The sequence below is a fragment of the Euprymna scolopes genome, chromosome 3, assembly GCF_053919585.1.
Source record: "Euprymna scolopes isolate OS-2025 chromosome 3, ASM5391958v1, whole genome shotgun sequence".
In the NCBI taxonomy this organism is placed as follows: domain Eukaryota; kingdom Metazoa; phylum Mollusca; class Cephalopoda; order Sepiida; family Sepiolidae; genus Euprymna; species Euprymna scolopes.
Genome location: NC_136484.1, coordinates 128,943,378 through 128,958,860, shown reverse-complemented (window position 1 = coordinate 128,958,860; position 15,483 = coordinate 128,943,378). Strand labels below are relative to the sequence as shown.

The window sequence follows — 15,483 nt, the reverse complement described above, 5'->3', positions numbered from 1 at the left end:
TAAGAAGCATCATTTGACAGAACATGCACAAGAATGTTATGAGTTGCATTAAACCCCAACTGGAGGAAACAGTCAACCAAGAAAAGCCCATAGAGACACCTTCCTCTCATCACCATCTTGCTAGGAGAAAGAAATATTTGGTTTGCTGGTCACTCCCGGAGAAGTCAGAACTTGTGACACCTTTCTATGGAATCAATTACACGACAAAAGATCAGTTGGAAGACCTCAGATCTAGATCGACCAACTTGTAGAAGACTGTTAATACTATCTGGTGGACCTATCAATAATGACTTTTTAAAAAACTTTTGATGGCATTCAGCGCCTCCCATAGAACACAGTGTCCTAAATGAACACAGACCACTCACGACAGCCATAAGCAACCAAGATAGTTATGGGCAGCCAGTTCCAGCATTAGCAGTGAACACCATAGATCTGTGCACCGAAGGTAGGTGTGACGTCAGCTTTGATGGTGTGGCTTTGGAGCTATTGTTTGTCGATTAACTTTTCCGTGTTGTGACGTAATGTCTAACAAAAATGGTTGGAGGAAATAAGCCAGGAGAATCTAAGAAAAATTCTCAATCTAATTGATGAATTACGCGATTTTCAATTCACCTTTTGTAACATAAAATTACCTTTACTTCTCACATAAGATTTGTATCGTATATTGATGTGGACAATATTTTATATTGTATCAGTGTTCTTATGCAATCAACTTCATAGATCTTCTAGAAATACTTTTCTTTTATATGGAAATTGCTCCAGACAAAGCAAGAAGCCACTTGAAGCAAGGAGATATTAAGAAGAAGAAAAAAAATTTCTACTTAAAGATAAAAAACTAGCCAATGATAAGTGTTAGATGGACAGATTCTGACCCAGAAAAAGGAATTTTTCCCTCTTTGTCAGAAACATTCACAGAATATAAGTACTAAAAATAAGCGAGGCTTACAAGACTGCTGGTTTACTTTCTATTCTCCTTGCCAAATAAATTTGAATGTTCTAATGCTAACAAAAAATACAAATCTATGTAAACTTTGCAAACAAAAGATTAAGCAACTCTTAGAAAAGGGTTCTATTTCTAAATTGCTTTATTTAGTCTTACTAGTCATGATTATTACACACCCTTTATTTGTTGTATTATTTTGTATATATATATATATATATATATATATATATATATATATATATATTGATAATTCTGAAATATAGAAAATATAAAGTCAAGCAATATTCTTGCTGTAGTTAAAAGTGATGTACATATATTCAAATACCTTATGCACTTTGTACTCATACATAAAGATAAACACAATCTTGCAGAATATAACCCCTAAGATGTGCTTATAAACCAATTACTTTCCCATTATTTCTGAACATACTTATATTTGACATTTAGAGATGAGGATTGGTTATTTGTATTATTTGGATTCATCAAACTACTGTTTTCATCTTTAGTGATATATGCACAATGTTTTGCTTGATATAAGCTCTGACTTTCTTGTCGAATTTCTGGAATCTGCACAGAATTTTGAATGGAACCCTTTATTCAATCCATAGGGGTAGCATGTTCTCGGTCCACAAGGACCCATGGCATAGTGGATAGAGTACTTGGTAAAATTATGTTGTAAAAGGTACGTTCTTCTAGAGATTGAAGGTTCAATTCTCAGTGCGGGTGACACCCAATAAAAATACAATTGCAAGTTACTTAGGTCTTCTACCTAGTCATGACTAACAGAGTATGGATAAAATAAAGGGTTTCGTTCGAAATTCAGTGCAGATTCTTGAGTTCGACAAGATACATCTGAAGAAGGTCAGTGTTACATCGACTGAAACGCTGTGCAAATACTCAAGATGAGAACAGTAGTCCAAAAATTCAAAGTACTCAGTTTATTTTTAAAATGCTTCTTGACACTATTTTTACATTGGAAATTTGCTGCAAAATATTTCCAAATTCAAAGAAAAATTCAGATTACAAATAAAAATGACAAAAAATTCTGTTAGATAATTTAGTGTTTAAAGGTTTAAAGCAAACATTTACATTTGTATATTGTTACATATCCAATTTCTGATATTCAATTTAACTTTGAAAGTGTTAATAATATTTTGAATACTTTGCTAACAATGAAAGTATTGTTATAATCTTAAAATGTTAACGAGTAGAAAATGTTTTTAAAATTATTTTAGAAACTCAATAAGGTAATGTAAATTCCTTATTTTCAATATTTTATGTTATTTTTGTAATTCACCTAAGATATCCCCTCCCTCTAAAATGTTGGTTATGTAGAATGGTATATAATTTGCTATTTGGTAAACAAACTGTCAATCAATTTTTTTAAATCTAAAAATAGTAATTTGTATTATTTGAATTCTTCAGACTAATGCTCTCATCTTGAATGTTATCTTCACATTTTGGTTGATATAACAGGCCTTCTTCAGGTACATCTTGTTGAACTTGTGAATCTTCATGGAATTTTGAATAGAACCCTTTTATTTAATCTACAGGAGTAGTATGCTCTCATTCCATCAGCTATGACTGGAGAGAAGTCCTAAACAATATATAATTGTATTTTCAATATCGCTAAAGATGCTACCCAGTTATGGCTGATGCAGTGAGAGCATGATACCGCCATAGATTAAATAAAGGGTTGTTTGAAATTTTGTGCAGATACTGGACTTTGACAAAATGCACCTGCAAAACGTTGTGAAAATGATTCAAGATGAGAACAGTAGCCCAAAGAATCCAAACATGTATAACCAACATTCATCTCAAAAATTCAGAAATGTAATAAACATAGTAAAGTTTAAAAAATACAATTTTCTTTACATTAAGAAACTCGTTATCAATCATTGAATTACTTTAATATTTTGAAACAAATTTTCGCCAGTTTCAAGTGAATCAAATTTTAATAAAATTTGTCAAAAAAAAAAAAAAAAAAAAAAAAAGTTCCTATTTGTCTCTCCACAAGGACAGTTAGATACAAGTAAGGTTTTTAATGTGGGCAAAATCCAGTTCCCAAAGGGGCACTCTGAATGAAGACAAAACTTAATTAAAAAATTTCTTCTTCATTGACCGAGGGCAGAAAAGACGAATTGTAGTATCATCGAAAAAGGTTAAAATGCAATAAATCCATAAAATCTTACCAGATAATTGCCATCAAATAACTGAATACAAGAATGCAAATGATATTTATAGATGAGATGTGCAACCAAATAATTTGACATACTTAAATTGTTTTTTTGGAAAAGGTTAAAATACCTCATCTAAGCACAATAAATTTATATGCAAACTCCTAACCATATAAATTATTTAATGTTATTTGAACGTGACTGACATTTGAGTTCATGAATTCTAGGTCACATAGTTCTAAAAGTCATTGACAAAAATGACAGTATGAATTGAAAACAAGAAACCTGCAAGCAAACGCACACTTGGACTTCTTGCTGCTGAACTCAAGCAATACTGATTCAAGAGAGGTGCAGTTGAAGGTTATGCAACACTTACTCAACTATAAACTCACTGCGTAAGCATCCAGTGTCTCAAGACGAAACAAAGCCCTCTTAAAGTTAGATATGTTTGAGAGAGGTAAGCTTGGAAAGCAATTAACTGATTATTATGAATTTTGGAACACAGGTGTAAACTGTAAGGATGTGTAACGTGTGCTATATTTAGTTTAATTTATCAAGAGAGGGGAGGGCTGGGGCTAGAAGTCTTTCATTAACATTCAAATGCCCCTGATTATGATGAAATTTTAAGAGTATAATCTGGGTACAACCTGATATTCGAAAATTCAAATGTTTCCAATTTACATATTAGATATTAGACATCAATTAAGCAAAATTCCTTGAATTTCAATTTTTTCTTGACAACTCTTCAAGCTTAAAATCCCAAATTTTAGATACTTTTCCAAAACTAAAATCATTTAATGAATTTTTATCAAAATTAAACCAAGTATTCTACACATAAGACTTAGCAGGATATATGTCTTGACTTTAATCATTGTAATTAGACGAAAGTACTGCAACACTGTAGGCTAATTATACTTGACCCGGGATGGGCATTCTGCTAGCTTGTATCAAATTTTATAAGTAGATATATTTTATGTACCAATTTTCAGTTATTTACTTCAACAGTGTTCAATACGGAAGTAGAGCTCGGTAGTAAATTATGAAAATTTACTATGGCAATTAAGCTACGCGGAATTTTGTTTTTCATCCTCATGAAACACGGAAGATTCTGTGGATCTAATTGCTATATGTTAGGATACTACTGTTGTAGATGGTAGATGAAAATACAGTGGGGACTATATAAATTGTTTTTGAGTTTTTTTTAGCTTGCATCATATTATTAATGTTGAATATATGTTTTTCTCTTTCTTGTGTGTAAATAACTAAAAGCTTTTTTCGAATATAAATAACTCATGTTTCAATAATCATAAAAAAATGATATAAACAAGTTTTTATATAAGTGATCTAAAATTTCTGATTTTATCTTACAATCGATGAAAATTATTAAAATTTGAACAAATTTCTTAATCAAAATCCAAAAGATAAAAAAAAAAGAAAAAAAAAAGAAGAAAAACTCAAGTTATTGCTATAAATGTTAAACAATTGATTGTCTTTGGTTATGAATGGGATTATTTTAGATATTTGATGTCAGAATATTTTACAAGTAAATCTAAAACTAATAGACTATAAAATAAAGTTTTCATAAATCAAGAAACAAAATTTTTTAAAGAAAATATAAATATATCGCAATGTTTTAAAGATATATATTTTTCTTATATTATCTAATCATCAGATCAATGCAAAAGAAATTGACAGAATTAGAAACATAATAGTTACAATAGCAATGCTATGTTTTTTTTTTAACTACTGAACCAGAACTATTCACAAAAATAAAATGTGGTCTGACTGAAATAATAACTGGCCATACATATCTAGCGTTACTTTTTACTTTAAATTTTTGGGAAAATAATTCAAGGAAAGAATATAAATTTTTTTTATAATCAATTTTGCAATAAAGTCGATTGGATGTTGAAATTTAATTTGTATAAATACTTTGTGCTTCTTTTCAACTCTTAAATTTATAGTCAGAGATGCAATGCATGTTGGGTATTTTTTTAAATTGGATTTTGAAGCCTTCATATTAATTACCCTACTCTTTAATAAAGCATTTGAAATAAATACTTAACTAATTAATCGATTTTAATTCTACAAACTACAATTATTGTTTTCTTTTTTATGCATGCGATATTTAATCAGATAAGTTTATTTAATACAGAAGATTCACATTTATATCCTGGATAAAAAAAAAGATTGATAGTTTGTTTGAATATTTAAATTAGATAATTTCCTTCTTAAGTGCAAAAAGAAACAAAACAAAAAAACATTAATCTATTAAGATAAAAAGGAAATATTTGTTATAGCAAAATATATTGGAAACAAAAATTAGTGTATTTTCTTATCACAAGATTCAATTTTGATTCAATTCATGAAAATTCTTCAAGTGATGGAATTTTTTCGTGCTGGACGTTTATTTTCACCAATGTTCCAAGAAATTCTGGCAACATGCATATGCAGGAAATGAAGTATTAAGAAAATGCAATATATATATAAATAAAAACCATAAATGCCCGGGTGGGGGGGATACCCTAATCCCTTAATTTAAATTAGACTAACATTTTTTTAAAATAGACTATCAAATTCCTTCAGGTTCGGTTACTCTGAGAAACCATTTTTCCAACACAAATATGATTTCCTGTGATGTCAATATCGTACATTTGAATATCATGATCCAAAAATTAGTTCAAAGACAAAACAGAAGACTGAAACTAAAAGCGAATTGTAATAAATAAATGTGAATACTAAGAGACAGTATAGAACAAAATATTCTTTTTGAGAATCACTTATCAAGGCTACAAAAAAATCACTAGAGGATAAGGATTAATAAGAATGAATGAATGATGAATAATACTATGGAAAAGAATTTAAAATATCCAAATACCACCCACTCAAAACAGTCATCGAATCAGAAAGCAGCAATTATTTCTCCTTTGTCAAAAACATCACTCATGGAATGTGAGATCTAAATAACAAAATAGGAAGAAGCGATTGGGGAAAAACTGACCATAGAAAGGTTATGAAATAAGCATGATACCCCTCTTTCTCACATAGAACAAAATATTTGAGGAAAAAAGAAAAATATAATATCGTGATCATTTTCCTGCGCTAAAATAAGTAAATTACTCAATAGCGTTGATCTATGGAATGGAAAATGTTTCGGCCGATGTTTCTGTGACCTTTTTCGGTTGAATCTTTCCTAACTTAGAAATCTTTAGGTCGAACTAGAAAAGTTCGCAAGTTCGGAAAAATAGAATAAGGATGATAAAGATCAGAGGTTACATCGACCGAAACGTTGTGAAAATATAGCAATCAAGATGCGAATAGTAAATGTTTATTCCGAAAGCCGTTCTTAACATGAGGAGGTAGGGGATGCTTATTCCGAAAGGATTTTTCTTATTTTCAACCTCCCCATATTAAGAACGGCTTTCGGTATAAACACTCTTTGCAGGTTGGACAACCAGCGCACATTGACCAAAAAATAAATAAAAACTAGAGAAAAATCTTTATAATATACGTACAGGTCACGGAATGAAAATGTCATATTTCAAAAATCACGTAAATTGATCTATTTTTTTTATATAAAGAAAATCATTTTTAAACGATATAAAGCGATTAATATAAAATCGGTAGCATTACAAGGGGTATCTCGCAAGTTTGAATTATTGTGGACTTATCTGTCTTGTTTTTGTTTACTCGTTAAATTTGATTTTCTTAGTTAAAAATAAAACCTTGATCAATTTACATGATTTTTGGAATATAACATCGTTCCGTGACAGGTACGTACATCTACATCATAACGATTTTTCTGCATTTTTTAGGTTGAATTAAGAACCAAAATTCTGAAATTAAAGTTTAGCTTGTATCATGTAATAGTCAAATTCTGCTTCAAATGTTGACAGAACCCTTGAAATTATCATTACATGAATTTTTATAAATAAAATGAAACCAATAAGGGTACAAAATAAATTAACAATATACAAACAGTTGTCGGGTATGTGTGTGTTAATTTTAAATGATAAAGCATTTTTATTTGTTACATTTTTAAATGGCGATAAACAAAACATTTTGAAAGCTAATTTTTGACCATTTGTTATTAAAAAGCTCCAAAAAATATGAATCGACTAAAAAATGTATTTTCATTTTTTGTCAGCATGAATATATATATATATTACAACTTTTTACAATCGAATTCATAGTTTTTTTTTTTACTGATATTAGAAACCCAAGAGAAATTTTCATCTTTTTAATTCGATAATAAAGTGAATACTTATGTAGAATACAGATCGTGCTGAAATATTGACATTTAGTAATTCATTCTTAACATAGTGAGTGGTGCCTTTATATATATATAATGTAAGATTTAAATTTAACTTGAAAATGCTATCACGGTTCGTAAACTACACAAGTACCTATAAGTGAAATAATAATTGGAAGTTTTCACAGAAATCGGTGCTTATGCACTTATTGTACCACGCTATTTAAAAAAAATATCATTTTCAAGTTAAACAATATATTTTTTTCATTAAATTGTTAGGTGAAAGCACAGAACAGTTACAAAACACCCTTCCCTCTCCATGTTAAGAATAGCTTTCTAAATAACAACTTTATCATTTCAGCACGATACAATAAGTGCATAAGTACCCAGAAATCATTTGGTGCGCATTATTATTTTAGAAATGTGTTTTGTTTTGTTTTTTTTAATTTACTTTTGTTCGAATAAATTAAAAAAATAATAGTAAGAAAACATCAAGAAGACATGATCATACCATGTTGGTTATTAAAACAAAAATACAGACAATTGTTTAGGTTTTTAAATAAAACAAAACTAATTATTTTAAAACATGGGTTTGAAATGTCTAAAATTATGAAAATAGATTTTATTAAATGAGATACGGCCTCCAGAAATGGAAAAACGTTTTGGTTTAGAAATTTTTATTACCAATGACAAAGATGTTATAATTAAATTTCCATCAAGGAAATACAAAACCCGAAAAGAAACATACCTAGATTTTTGGTTAGGAGTAAATAAGTAATACGATTTCTTTAAGTTATCGTTTATTTTGATTATTCTAAATATAAACTAATGGTCTAAATAAAAAAAAAAAATTTAGATTTAGAATAACAAATTATTGTTATTCTAAATAATAATAATAATAATGATAGACGAAGTGTTTACAAAAAAAAAAAGAAAAGAAAAAAGTGAAATTGATGCTTTATTCAAAACACGGGTTTTGGTTTTTATTTATTATTGATTTATTTTTTAATTTCATAATATTAAACAAAATAAAGAAATATGAAGACAATGATACAACAGTTAGTGAGTGGAGAAAGAAAACAATGATTTTTTTGTGTTTAATGTAGAAGAATATTTGAGGGGAGTAAAGAATTGCATGTGTTGTCTTTCTTTCTTAATAATGAGAGGGGGAGATTGAATTTAAGCGTATATAGGAAAGCAATGTTCAAAAAGAACTTGGATATTTTCACATGTAAACAGAAATAGACGCGATAGAATATCTAAAATAATGTTATGAAAGCTTCTTTGTGGAAATTAATTCCGTGGAAATCAAGATGAAAGTGAAGAAAGAATTAAAAAAAAAAAAAAAAAAGAGAGAAAAAAAAAAAAGATGACCCAGAATGAAATAAAAATCCTAACTACTTCATCCACTCTCTCTCTCTCTCTCACTGTGATCGTGTTGCGTGCACAATCTAGCCAAAAAACCCGGGGAAATCAGCAAAATAAATACTAAAACAGTAACATCTACGATAGTAGGAGCAAGTATCGATAATTTTTTTATTATAAAATCCAGACATGTAGTATTTTTTAAACAAAAAAAATTGATCAAAAAAAGACTAGACAGGCGTAATTTAACAGAGTAAAAAAAAAAACGTTGCTAAAATTCGTCCGACAAAATCTCTAATTTTAGACACCAATCACATTTACCAACCTATCTGACACTTCCTTACAATTAGACATCATTTGTAGACACTTCAAGAATTAAAACTGGATACCCAATAAATTTCTATTATGACTTATATTTTTTTGTATATCAACTCACCTCGTCAACGCGCTAAAGGAAACTTGCATCCACCATGACTAATTCAAGACCCGGATGTAGACCGGAAGTGACGTGTGCGACGAGGGCTTCGAAGTGGGAGGAGGAGTATTATAAGAAAGTGAGAGTGAGTGAGAGTTGTCTAACCATTACATATAGAGAGAGTGATCGAGAGTGAAAGTAAGAGCGAGAGAATCATTGCTTCACATATAAAAAGCCAAAAAGCCCCCTTAAAAAGAACACAATGCAATAGAAGACAAAAGTGAGAGAAACCTACAAATTTACCCTTCCCCTCTCATCTTACCCACAATTTAATAATCCATTGCACAAACATGGATTTTTATTTTTCTAATGTGTTTTTAAATATATATTAACAAGAGAGGATCTATCTATTTCTTAAAAACAACTACTACTAATATCTAGATAAGTTAAGTAGCAGGAGTTACTATACTTGAAAATAAATATTTCTTTTATTCGTCCTTTCGACTTGAGCAATTTTTCGAAGAACGCTACAATTTAGGATACATTATTGTTTAAAAAAAAAAACACTTGGATTTTTTTTTTTTAATGTATATTTTCCAGTCTGAGGTATGATTATATTATTTTTGTGCGTGTGTGTGTTTGTCTTTTAATGTGCGTAAAATAAAAAAAAAAAAACTTAATGTTAATTTCTCTAACATTTTCGACCCCTAAAAATTCAATATTTGTTGTTGTTTTTTATTTATTAAATTGGCGCACATATGAAAGCGGCACCCCCTCTGTATTTTTTTTTTTTAAATTTTCGTCCATTTTACTTTTTTTTTTTTCAGCAGATTATTATCGAACAGTTACTAATCTACTAGATTATTTCAAAACAAAAATTCAATATTTAACATTTTTAAGGGGTTCTCATTTTCCAATATAACGTTCTAGTAAATCGATCCCCCACTTTAGAAGCAGCGACTTTTTTCCGCCAAATTTCGCAAATTTAGTCGTTTTTTGTTTTTGTTTTTTAGCAGCTTGGCCTTGTCAAAAGATTTGGCCGAAAAAGTTGCTGCTTTTAAAATATTAGAAACGGAGCATCCTTTAAAAATATTAAATATTGAATTAAAAAAATTTTTTTTTTTGATAATCTGGTAGACCATTCGATAATAATCTGCTGAAAAAAATTAAAAAGTGACAAAAAAAAAAAAAATAGAAGGGGGTACCGCTTCCATACGTGCGCCATTTATTATTATTATTATTATTATTATTATTATTATTATTATTATTATTATTATTTTACAATATATCAATGTTATTGTTGTCATCTCCACGTGTCTTAAATCGATTGATTTTCTTAAAATTTTTACATTTTTTTATGAAATTAAATCATGTGTTTTATTTTTATTTATCAATTTTGTATAAACTTTTTATGTGAACATGAAAGGGTCTTCTTCCTTCACCTCTGTAGAATACTGACAGTGCTGAATTGCTGAAATCATATTATTTAGGAGCCTCTTTTTAACATGCAAGGGTATTTTGTAAATATTCTCCACTTTCATCTAACAATTTATTAAAAAGATACCGCAAAAAAATTGAATTGAACTTGAAATATATATATATATATATATATATATATATATATATATATATATATATATATATATACGCATAAGCCTGAAGAGTCCTATAGTGGATGAAACGCGGAATATTCAGTGTAGCTTAATCGCCATATATATTTTATAATTTACTAACTAGCTCTATCTACGTATTGAGCACTTTTGAAGTAAACACTTAAAGTTGACGCATAAATTTATACTTTCGTATATTAATTTTATGTGAGTAAATGAAGTTGAAGTAGATTTAACAGCCTCGTCAGACCTTACAGAAACCTGTAAACACGACAGAAATCGTAAACACGGTCCAGCATCTGAAACATATGTAACCAAACAGATAAAACGGTAATAAAAAAAATAAAACACATATTTGCTCTGCAATAGTATTGAGCCTTCTCTTCAGGTTTTTACTAATTACCAGTTTTACAATATATATATATATATATATATATATATATATATATATATATATATATATATATATATATATAGCACGATCCGTATTATACATACGTACAACTTGAAATTTTTAACCGATGTGACCTCTGACCTTTCTAATTTAATTACTTTATATTTCAATATAAAAGACGCGTCTGAAGAAGGCCAAAAGGGCTACATACATCAGTCGAAACAATGAGAATAGTTGGGCGCAAGTGTACGAAAGAGATCCAAATTTTCTGGCGTCAGAAAAAAAATATGACATCATATTGAATGGATTTCTATTAGTATTTAGTTTATTTTGGGGGACATTTCAGCATTTTCGCCCTAAAGACGCCGTGTTCTCGTCCGCTATTGTCGGTTTAACTTACTAACTCAACACTGCTGTTTTTTTGTTTTTTTTTTTACATAGACATCACCACTTATCAAGGCCAAGAGGCCACTCGAGGATAAGGGTTAAAGAGTGTACAGTAGAAATTGGACAATATAGTAACCGTTAGTAATGGAGATTCGGTAAATTTGTTAACATATGGAACGGCTCATCAAAAACTTGTTTACGTTAGACTTGAAGACAGCCATATTGTAGTCAGCTGGAAAGCAGAAAAACAGAAGACAATTCCATAGTCGTGCAGTTAGTTCTAAGAAAGGAGCTTTGCTCATGGAATCTACGTTTAGGTTTAGGCACAGATAAAAAGTGGAGGAAATTAGTGATAGTGTTTTCTGCTAGACAGGTGTTTCTTGTGAAAGTTTGGCGTGGGGAGACCATAAAATGGAGCTCAGCCGAGCACTTTCCATGAAAATAACGATAAAGCAGAGACAAACTCGCAACATCTCTTCTGTGAGAAAGAGGTTGCAGGGAAGAGAAAAATACATCCCCCACAAGTCTACGAAGTCTTATTTTGAACTCTATCAAGGCAGGATAAGTCCTTTCTAGCAGCTCCTGCCCAGATGTAGCAGCATTGCTCCATCCTTGGACGTACCTGGCTCTTATATAGATAGAGAATTGCATCTACTGGATCGATAGAAAGATCCCACCATTTTTCCAGCGGCTTTCGCAACGGATTTAATGTATGTGTTCCATTTAAGATCAGGAGTAAAGGTCAAGCCCAGAAGCTTGTCAAAACATGAGGCCTCCCCAAGACGAGAGCCATTCATTTCAATTGATGCCAGATGTGGATCAGAATGTTGATGTAAAGATAAAAGCTTGGTTTTAGATGCATTAAAAGTAACAAGCCACCTCTTTCCTCATTGTACCACTTTCTCAAGATCAGAGGAGAGAGAATGAGAGAGAACTTGGTCGTTTACGGTCTTAGATGTGCTACCATAGATAGTAGTGTCATCAGCATAGATGTCTACGAATGATGTAAGGATGTGACAGTATGAAAGCTTTAAAACGCATTAAAACACAAAACGTATCCAGGTATGTAGAAGAGTAACTTATCTTGCCTTTGGTAACATTTATTTGTTATACATTTGAAATTTTGATCCTTTTTGTTTTCGTTTGTTGGCTTCTCTGCTCAATACCCTTTCTTCTTTTTTTTTTCTTTGGGGGGGTGGTGGTGGTGGTGGTGGTTTAGGTGTATCAGAATTTTGAGGGAATTTTTGACACCCCCTCACACAAAACTGCGAATAAAATATAAAAAAAAACTGCGAATAAAATATGAAAAAAACTCGTAAGTGGGTTGTTTATTTTCTTTATGGAATATACTTCCAAAATAAACTATTAAAGTTGTTTGAAAATTAGTAGAAATGTTATTTTTTATTTAAAAAAAAAAAAAAAGCAGTGTTTACAAAGTGCCAGCGCGCCTTCGTGCAGCCATTTTTTTACGTAATGAAATCAATTGAATTTTACGTGTTAAATATTTTTTCAATTTTTAAACTTTAAAAATCTATCAAACTTTTTCTATGGGTTCAATTTTTACGATATTTTCAGGGTCAATGGGACCGCCACAACACACCCGCCCCCGCCCCTCTATGGAAAAAACGGTTAATTAAACTGTAGACGCACCTGTTAAAGCACACAAATTCTATATTTGAATACCCCCCCCCCAAAAAAAAAGAACGGAAAACATAAACTATGCTTTTGTAAACAGCTCATGAAAACTTAATTTAAAAAAAAAATTTTTTAGATCAATTAAAAGGGGTTAATACCATGCAAACCTTAAATTTGCGACGGATTTGATTATTTGTGGCCTGCGACATATCCCTAAAAAACAAATTAGTGGTCGGTGTTTATTTTAATAAATATTACTCCAAGTACTGTTTTTTAATTTGTAGTGTTTTCTTTACGTTCTTTCTTTCCTTTCGCTCAAGATTTCTTGGAATTTACCATATCCCCCCTCCAATAAACCTTAATTTCTTTTGCGCTAACGCCGGTGGTGGGGAGGGGGGATTCCAGTTATATGTGGCATATTTAGCTTCTTTTGACGTTTTTTCGTTATTGAAAAACAAGATGGTCGCCATTAAACATGATAAGGATTACGTTGGATACTGAATGTCTTCAAATATGGATAACTACGTGTTTGCGCAAAAAATAAATGCGATATTCGTTCTCAGCGTATCCGAAAACCATCAAAAGTCGAAAAATTAGAGGTAAATGCCGAGGGGTCGGTAAACTAAAAATTTACCAAAAAAAGAATAGTTTTTTGGAAATTTACCTGTAAGTCCAAAGTGTAAATTTTTTTTTTTTTTTTATTAAAAGGTTTGACTCATGTCCAGGTAACCTACATCTAAAATTTCAAGTGTTTTGGCCGAAAATTGGAAGAGGCGTTTGGTAGAGTCTGCAAAGGCCAACTCTTTCAACTTTGACCTCTTGGCAGCCAAATTTTTACCCAAAAACTTATTAAAAAGCTTGTTGCATGCCTGAATACCCTTTATGTAAAATTTCAAATGTTTAGAGCTAAAATTTGCTGAATAGTTTGCTAAAGACTGCAAGGTCAAATCTTTTGAACTTTGATCCTTTGGCAGCCTAATTTTCAGCCAAAACCTGATTAAAAAGCTTACCCTATGTCTGAATATATTTTATATAAAATTTCAAATGTTTAGACCAGAAATTGACTGAGTAATTTGATAGAGACCACAGAGGTCAAATTTTTTAAAACTTTGACCCCTTAACATTTATTGTTTTTATGCTCAAATCAAATTAAAATGTTTGATCCATGTCCAAGTAACCTACATCTAAAATTTCAAATGTTTAGACCCAAAATTGGCGGAGGAGTTTGATAGAGTTTTCAAAGGTCAAATCGTTGAACTTTGGCCCCTTGACAGCCAAATCTCTGGCCGAAAACTGATTAAAAAGATTTTCCGAAATCTCACTACCCCTTATGTCAAATCTAAAATTTGCAGACTGAAAATTGACAGAGTAGTTTGGTAGGGAAATGTACACATACAGACAGACAATTTCATTTTGATAGATATACTAGCAGTTCAACCCGGCTTTGTTCAGGCCCTATATACTGTTCATAACTTGCTCTATGTGTGAATACACTTTATATAAGATTTCAAATGTTTAGACCAAAAATTGTCTGAGTAATTTCGTAGAGACTGCAGAAGAAACTTTTTTTTTAACTCTGACTCCAGTTAACATTTATTATTTTGGTCTCAAATCAAAATAAAAATTTTTATTTGTGTCCAAGTTACCTACATCTAAAATTTCAAGTGTTTAGGCCGAAAATTGGTGGAGGAATTTGGTAGAATCTGCAAAGGTCAACTCTTGCAACTTTGACCTTTTGGCAGCCAAATTTTCGCCCAAAAATTGATTAAAATGCTTGTCGCATGTCTGGATATCCATTACGTATAAATTTCAAATGTTTACACCCAAAATTGGCTGAATAGTTTGCTAGACACCGCAAAGCTCAAATTTTTTAAACTTTGACCCTTAGCAGCTCAAATTTTCGACCCAAACTGATTAAAAAGCTTGCCCTATCTCTGAATACCCTTTATATAAAATTTCAAATGTTTAGACCAAAAATTGGCTGAGTTTTTAACTTTGATCCCTTAACATTTAATTTTGGGGGCTCAAATCAAATTAAAATGTTTGATCCATGTCCAAGTAACCTGCATCTAAAATTCCAAGTGTTTAGACCCAAAATTGGTGGAGGAGTTTGGTAGTGTTTTCAAAGGTCAAATCGTTGAACTTTGATCGCCTGACAGCCAAATTTCTGGCTGAAAACTGATTAAAAAGATTTTCCCAAATCTCAATACTCTTTATGTCAAATCTGAAGTCTCTAGACCAAAAATTGGCAGTTATTTGGTAGGAAAATACACAGATATGCACACAGACATTTTCACTTTTATAG

At 30.6% G+C, this 15,483-nt stretch overlaps 1 protein-coding gene across 2 annotated transcripts in view; it reads right to left on the bottom strand.

Annotated features, from left to right (window-relative positions):
• The window catches only part of LOC145259044 (uncharacterized), a 78,891-nt gene extending 69,624 nt beyond the window's left edge, over positions 1–9,267 (bottom strand). For both annotated transcript variants that reach the window (XM_080116674.1, XM_080116684.1), the window contains exon 1: positions 9,174–9,267. The gene's annotated coding sequence lies outside the window, so the exon portion shown is untranslated. The remainder of the gene's footprint in view (positions 1–9,173) is intronic.
• Positions 9,268–15,483: the final 6,216 nt, after the last annotated feature.